This window comes from Cystoisospora suis (assembly GCF_002600585.1).
Source record: "Cystoisospora suis strain Wien I chromosome Unknown contig_1723, whole genome shotgun sequence".
Taxonomy (NCBI): domain Eukaryota; phylum Apicomplexa; class Conoidasida; order Eucoccidiorida; family Sarcocystidae; genus Cystoisospora; species Cystoisospora suis.
Genome location: NW_027154523.1, coordinates 49,960 through 57,510, shown reverse-complemented (window position 1 = coordinate 57,510; position 7,551 = coordinate 49,960).

Below are 7,551 nucleotides of genomic sequence, written 5' to 3'. Positions count from 1 at the left end.
TTGTCGACAGGTTAAGCACCAAGGTTCGTGATATGTCACTCCCAGCATAACCATGTGCAGCAACAATTCTTCTTGCATAGGCTCCTGGTCCATAATAGGGTGCAACACACAACGCTTTGGAAAGCTTACTCGTAGGCCGGATGTCGACAAACTTTTCACAGCGAGCGGGAATAGTCACAGTCGCCGCCGTCCTTAAGAGATTAGGGTCTTCTTTCCTGTTCAGCAGAGGTACGGTTATCTCCGGGAAGTCCGCGAACCGAATGCATCTCGCGACAGCATCAATTGTTAGCCTCGAGAGATACTGAAATCCGAAATGTACGATAACATCCTCGGCCAATTCCTCCACTACTAACACCCTGTTCCTAACGGCTGACGGACCCACACGGATCAGGAAGACAGCTGAGGCGAGTATCGGCAGCTCCCCGAGCTTGCTGCTAAATCCTCGCATTTTCCGTTCAGTCCGCTCGAAGGGAACACCCGCCAGCTCCAGACGTTGAGCTAGCCCTGTTCCGATAAGGCTTTCTTCCGCACCCGAATCCATTAGCATTCTTACTCGTATGTCCTCAAGGGTGCCCCAGACTCTGCCGCCAGAGCTCTCCTGACTATCTGCTTCCCGCGTTTCCCCGCTTTCCCTGCATACTGTCATGCAGGAGAACGACACTTTCTTAGGTGGGCTACTTCTCCGCCAAGAACGCGCCGGGGAAGCTGGGCTGCGTCGCGAACGGGACCGGCTCCTTGAGGGTGCGCAGCTGGGACTCCTGGTTTTGTGGTATCTATCACCTCGTCCCCGGTTTGCGCTCCTGCTGCTTTCCTTGGTCGTACTAACACCTACGCACGTTCCCCTCTTCGACAACTGACACACTGAGTCCGAATGGCCGAACCCTTGACAGTTCCGGCAACGCGACATGCCTTTGAACCAACACACCTGTGCATCGTGTCCACGCTTTCTGCAAATTCTGCACTCTGCTCTCTGGTCCCCGACACGTCGTGGCTTCACCCGTACTGCGCGATGCGGGCAATCTTTCGCCCAGTGGTCGCTTGCACCGCACTCGAAACATCGGTTCCCACCATCGTGCACGGCGTCCCTGACAGCGAGGATGCTTGCTGGAGGGGTCGCCGTAGCTTGGTTGCTCTTCCGCGGTGTTCACCTAGTGCAAACGCTTCAGCGCGAGCCTGCAGTTGTTCGAGACTCAGTCGCGTAAATTCTCCACATGCTACCGCTAAATGGGTCATTCTGGCCGGCAGGGCGTCCAGGTATGCACTACGCAATGTCTCTTCGTCCCATATAGCACTGGGAACGTTCAGCTTCTCACACATTTTCCGTTGTAAGTTTCGTAGTTTGAGCAGATATCCTCTCATCTGCGCCGGGTTGACCCACGTGGTCTTCAGGTCGTCTAGTTTGCGTTTGTAGTACCCTAGTGGGTAGCCTTCGTATGCTGGATGCTGCACTATTAAGTGGTCACGCATCTTCTCGTACCGCGGACCGGGTTCCGACAAAAGGGGTAAGAGCTCTGAGTGGTACTGATCTGGAAGGTATTTTAGAAGGGCCTTCACCTTCCACGCATCATCGCGACTTGGAAAATCCCCCTTTGTCTCCAAGTGTATAAACCAATCTTGGGGATTCGAGCTTGTGTCTGTTGGGTATGCGGGTAAAGGGTCTAGCTGAATTTCTGTGCTCAGCGGAATTCTCCTACCCGCGGCATCAGCCTGCGGCATCCGCCTGCTGGCCGCCCAACAGCTTTGATTCTAACTCCGCCATCTTCACTTTCAGTTCGCCTAACACCGCGATTCGCCGTTCCTCTTTATCTATTAATTCGTGGATTCGATCGTGCAGTTGGTCGCGCTCGCGCTGGCGGGCCTCCTCCGACATTCTGTGCATGGTGTGCATTTCGTCAAGTGCGTCCCGTAGGGTCTTTATCAGTTGGCCTTGCAGCTGAGCTGTGGCGTTGCTTGGTTGCTGTTCTACTGTCCTCAAACTATCGACAACAGCGGACGGACGCTCTTCCAACAACGGGGACGAACCCTCCGTATTCTCGGAGAGGTCAGCGGCACGGGCCGGTGTGCCGCGTGATCTGCCTCCGGAATAACCCGGCATGATTTTTGTTGTTGAAACGCGTGGAAAGAAGTGTGGCAGTGAAATCAAAGAGAACAAGAAAGTCGTCCGCTACTGGAAACTCACACCGCACAGCATCCCACTCCTGACACCAAAAACTGGTAGCCTACACGAGAACGTTTCGTGGCTCGCGCGTGTCGGCGGGTTCGTACTGTGCCGCCTCGTGGGGGCAATAAGGTTTTACCGTTTCGGTTCAGTCCGAAATCCAGATTCACTCAGGAAAAAAACATCCCTCCGTTAGCGATCATCCGTACACCCCCAAAAACCGTTCCTCCTCTTCAGGGCCAGCCATCCGCTCCCCGGGCGGCACTACTCGTGCAAGGGCACCTGTCCCTCGCGACATGCTACCCGCTCACGATACGGGGTCTATAGCCGTATGGGCTTCGTAGAGGCTTCCAGTCCCTTCTCAGGTCGCTCCCGGGTGCCCTCGGTAGGTACAGATCGCTGTAGGGCGGCTCTGGGACGGTGTCGGGCGTGAGGATCGATGGGGAGAACCTGCGTAACAGGCGATGACTGAGCCTCCGGAGGACCCCTGTGCGCAGGTGTATCACTTCATAGAACGCGCCCCACCATAAGAAGCCACCACATGACGAGGCAAGCTGTATCTAGCGGCCAACTTGCTTGACCCTTTGCTCCTGTCCGTCCCCGTCAGTAGGACCTGAGCGAGATCCCAGCAGTTGAGCTCGTTCGGCTGTTTGTCCGCTGCGGTTTGGTTCACCCGATGGTTCATCTTCTTGAAAATTTGATTCTTGAGTTTGCGCAGGCACCTAACCCTATCCACAACGGCAGATGTCCCCTTATTAGCCTCGCCGTTCAGGTGCCTGTCGATCGGTAGCATGGGGTCAATTCCGTACACCTCATAGTAAGCTGCCTGACCTGCTGTTGCATGAGGGCTCGTGCGGTAGGCGAATGCCACTGCTGCACAATAGCTATCCCAGTCTCCAGCCTTGTCCATCACCATACAGGCTAGAGCGTTAACCAGCGTTTTCATAAAAGATTCCACGACACCATTAGCTTGGGTTATAAGGAGTTATGCGTAGCTTTAGTATCCCCCACCGAAATGCCAGTTCTTGTAGTAGTTTTGAATCGAACGCCTTTGCATTATCAGTCAGCAATGCTGCTGGGCAGCCATACTGGCAAATCAGTCTATGCACGATTACTGCAGCTACTGTCTCGCTAGTTACGCTGCTGACCGGGACAATTTCGGTCCACTTCGAAAAGTGATCAATCATAACTAGGATGTACGAGTTTCCCCTACTATTCCTAAGTAGCGGCCCATAGGCGTCGACAGCCCACGTATGAAGTAGTCCCGGCTTTGGTAAGCTAGTTTGTTTTCCTGGCACAAGGTGCTGCCTGTAGTCTGCCGGCTTCCTACGAGCGCACGACAGGCATCCTTGAACCATTCTTGTGATATCCTCACGCATCGCGGGCCACGAGTATCTGCGCCTGAGCTGGCTGTACATTCGGTCTGCCCCGAGGTGGGTTCCGAAGGGACCCGAGCAGTATGCCCCTATGAGTCCACAGCGAACTGCCTCAGGTACGAATACTCAGAGTACTCCTCTTTCCCCCTGTTTGTATAAAATACCGTCGTGTGTGAGATAGTCTTGCCGTAGAAACTGCGGCAGCAGTTGCCACCACAGTGGGCCGGCTCCAACACTCCCGGTGCGAATAGCCTTGACCTTCGCCCGACCTTCATTGTCCGTCCTTTGCTCCTGTATGATTTTGGCGCTTGAGGGGTCTCGAAGAGGTGAGCGGTCGTATGTATCGTCGTGACTGGGCATTGCTACTGAAGCGAAGGCGTAGTCTGGAAAAATCCTGTGTGCAGCACTCGGTCTTCGCCGCCATACTTCGCTTTAGGCTGTCGTTTTGAGATCCTGGGGATGGCGTCAACGTGCGCTTGCTGAGCCCCCCGTCGGTGCTGTAGTACAAAGTCGAATTCCTGCAGCCGCAACGCCCAGCGCGTAAGGCGGCCTTCTCTTGCTGCCTGGAGCCAACGTAGGGGGCCGTGGTCCGAACGGACGATGCATTGTCGTCCCAAAATATATTCACGGAACTCTTCGAGGCTGCATTTCACTGCCATTGCCTCGAGTTCTACGGTCGACCACTTTCTTTTTGCCGAGCTGAAACGCGGCCAGAGTATGCAATTATTCGAGGGGCTGGTTCGCCAGGCAAGTTTTGCTGAAGTACCGCACCCCAGCCCATCGCAGATGCATCGCAGTCGAGAATATAAGGAATTTCGGGGAGCGGGTGGTGTAGGAGGGGGGCCGTAGCTGGTTCTCTCTTTAATCCGCGAAAAGCGCTGTCACACCGTCCATCTTATTCCCATGTTTTCTTCGCTGTTAAGGCGTACAGGAGTGCGGCTATTTGGGCGAAACTTTTGATAAATCTCCTGCAATACCCCGCTAGCCCTGAGAATCGTCGGCATTCTCGCGCCGTTGTGGGTGAGGAGTAACCCTCTAAAACGCGCTTCTTCTCAGGGTCGGGTTCGATGCCTTTCTCGCTGACAACGTGTCCTAGGTAGGTAATCTCTGGTAAAGCTAAACGACACTTTCTCGGGTTCAGTTTCACCCCCGCAGCTCTGAAGCTGTCGAATACCATCCTCAGTCTCTTTGAGTGTTCCTCAAACCCTTTGGAGAATATAACGAGGTCGTCGAGATACACAAGTGCCATGGTCCACTTCATCCCGCCCAGAACTGCATCCATCAGCCGCTGAAATGCTGCCGGCGTACTGCACAACCCGAAGGCCAAATCCTCAACTACGAGGACGGGGGGGTATCCCGGACGGCTGCTGGCCCCACTCTGAAAAGAACATCCGCTGAAGCGATTACTGGCATTTCACCAACTTTACAGCTGAACCCACGCATTTTGCGGCCTTCGGTACGCTCGAATATCGCTCCCAGATTTTGCAGCTGTAGGGTCAGCTGTTTGCCGACTATGTTCTCGTCCGCGCCCGAGTCCATGAGCATTTTGACGCGGATTCCCTGTACTGTTCCCCAGACTCCTGCGCTACAGTGGTACGAATCTCGTCGATTCGAGTTCGATACATTGCACAGCTGTGGTACTTGTGCTTCGTCCGCAGTGAAGCACTCCACCCCACAAGCAAAAGAGCCCTTTTTCGTTGGGCTGCGTAGCCGCCTTGGCCTCCCGACGACTGTGGGTGAGTGGCGTGGCTCCCTTGATCTGCTACGTGTTGGCGTACGACTCGTGTTCCTAGACTGCCGCCGCCTGCCGGTCTGTCGCCGGTTTGGACTCGCGTGCTGGTTCCTGCCCGTGGAGATTCTCCGGTGTGCAGCCAGGTTGGTCATGCGGCACTCCCGTTCCTGGTGGCCAAAACCCTGACAGTTCCTGCAGCGCGTCATCCCCTTATACCAGCAGTCATTGACGGCGTGTCCTCGCTTCCTACAGAGGCGGCACTCCGTGCGCGGTTCCCCGTAGCGCCGCCGCTCTATTTTTGCCGCACGATGTGGAGAATCCTTTGCCCAGTGTTCGTGTGACACGCACTCGGAGCAGCAGCTACCGCGGTCGCATCTTACTTCATTTGCCACTAAAATGCATGCCGGGGGTGCCGCTGGCTGTTGATTGGCTTTCCGCGCTTGTAGGTGTTCGCCGAGGGCAAAGGCTTCGGCGTGTGCCTGTAGTTGGTCCAGGGTTAAGTGAGTAAAGTCTCCGCAAGCTACCACCATGTGAGTCATCCTAGCTGGGAGGGCTTCCAGATAGGCGCTTCGCAACGTCTCCTCATCCCAGATGGCAGAAGGTGTGTTTAACTTTTCACACATTTTCTTTTGTAAGTTTCTTAGTTTCAGTAGATAGCCTCTCATTTGTGCGGGATTGACCCACACACTTTTGAAATCGTCCAGCCTCCGTTTGTAGTAACCCAACGGATAACCCTCGTAAGTAAGATGCTGCACTATAAGTTGATCCCTCATTTCTTCATACCTCGGCCCGAGCTCGGAGAGGCGGGGGAGCAGCTCCGCGTGATACTGGTCGGGTAAGTACTTCAAGAGGGCCTTGACCTTCCATTCGTCTTCACGGCTCGGGAAGTCTCCTTTCGTTTCTAGGTGTATGAACCAGTCCTGGGGTTCCGAGCTATTGTCGGTGGGGTACGCGGGTAAAGGGTCCAGTTGCATCTCCGTAATGTATAGTGCTCTTTGCCCGTTACCGTCTTGTCTCTGGCTGCTGAGTAGTTTGGCTTCAAGTTCCGAGAGCTTCACCTTTAGCTCCCCAAGCTCGCAAACATTGCGCTCCTCTTTTTCCGTTAATAGGCGTACTCTGTCGTGCAGCTGGTGACGTTCCCGCTAATGCAGTTCTTCATCTCGCCTCTGCATGGTGCGCATTTCCACCAGTGCCTCCTGGAGCGTTCTTGTCGCGCTCGGTACTGGCCTTGCACTACCTGTCAACAACTCTCCGGACGCCCCCTTAGGATCTATGCTCGCTGACACGAGACACGGGTAGTGCAGCGCGACACCGCAGTGCACTGGAGCGAAACTACTCTTGCTCCAGCTACACTGAGCATCACTCCCCGGTCGAGGGGAGCTGTGCGAAGGGCCGTTACGCACCTCAAGATGATAGGTGTGTCGATCCACTGTCCCCGCGGCGGTTACAGTTATTGCCGGGGTACTCCTCACTCTCGTGACGGTGGGCTGTGCACTCCACGAGGGATTTCGCGAGTTCGGAGACTCCACGTTTACTAGCGCCTTAATGTTTCCGGCAGTAGTCGAGATACACTCACACCTCTAGGTTGGGAACACGGGGTATGACCTCACACGGGACTTCCCACCCGAACTGTTCGTTCGTTGTTCACATCACGGACCTCTGCTACACTGTCACTTCTTTTCCCGTCATTTGCTACTTATACACTCAAGTCCGATAATGCACTTCTAGTTGGCGCAAAACATAATAAAAAAAAAAGTCGATATCCCCTATGGTCCCTCCTCTGAAAATTTATCCAGGCTGAGGCCGGTCATCCGTGGGTACTCTTCTCCGCTCCGCCCGGGCCGGAGAAGGGTGATGCGGGAACTTCGAAGGAAGGAACAAAAAGAAAGGAGGGAAGAGGAAAGAACTGAACTCTTCTAAAAAAACTCCTCGCCCTGCCATCAATCCTTATTCCACCGGGGTTTCTCCTTTACGCAGGGGAAGAACAGAAAAAACTCCTTCCCTTCCAGCCTGGCCCCACTACCTTTCCTCAGACTGTCTTTCTGCATTTTCCTTTTTCCTCTCCATCGTTGCTTCTGGGAAGGAAGCTTAACGAAGGAGGACCGTTCTAGAAAGGGAACTCTGGTGTAAGTTGGAGGCAGAGGGTGTCGTTTTTTTTTCTTGTGCGTGTTTGTTTCTGGGTGACGGAACACCAGCAGATAGGCGCTCTCTCTGCGACTGAGCGGCGGCCGGTGAAGGGAGTAACAAGAAAGGTACGCCCGTTTCAGGAACGGAATTGTAGGAGA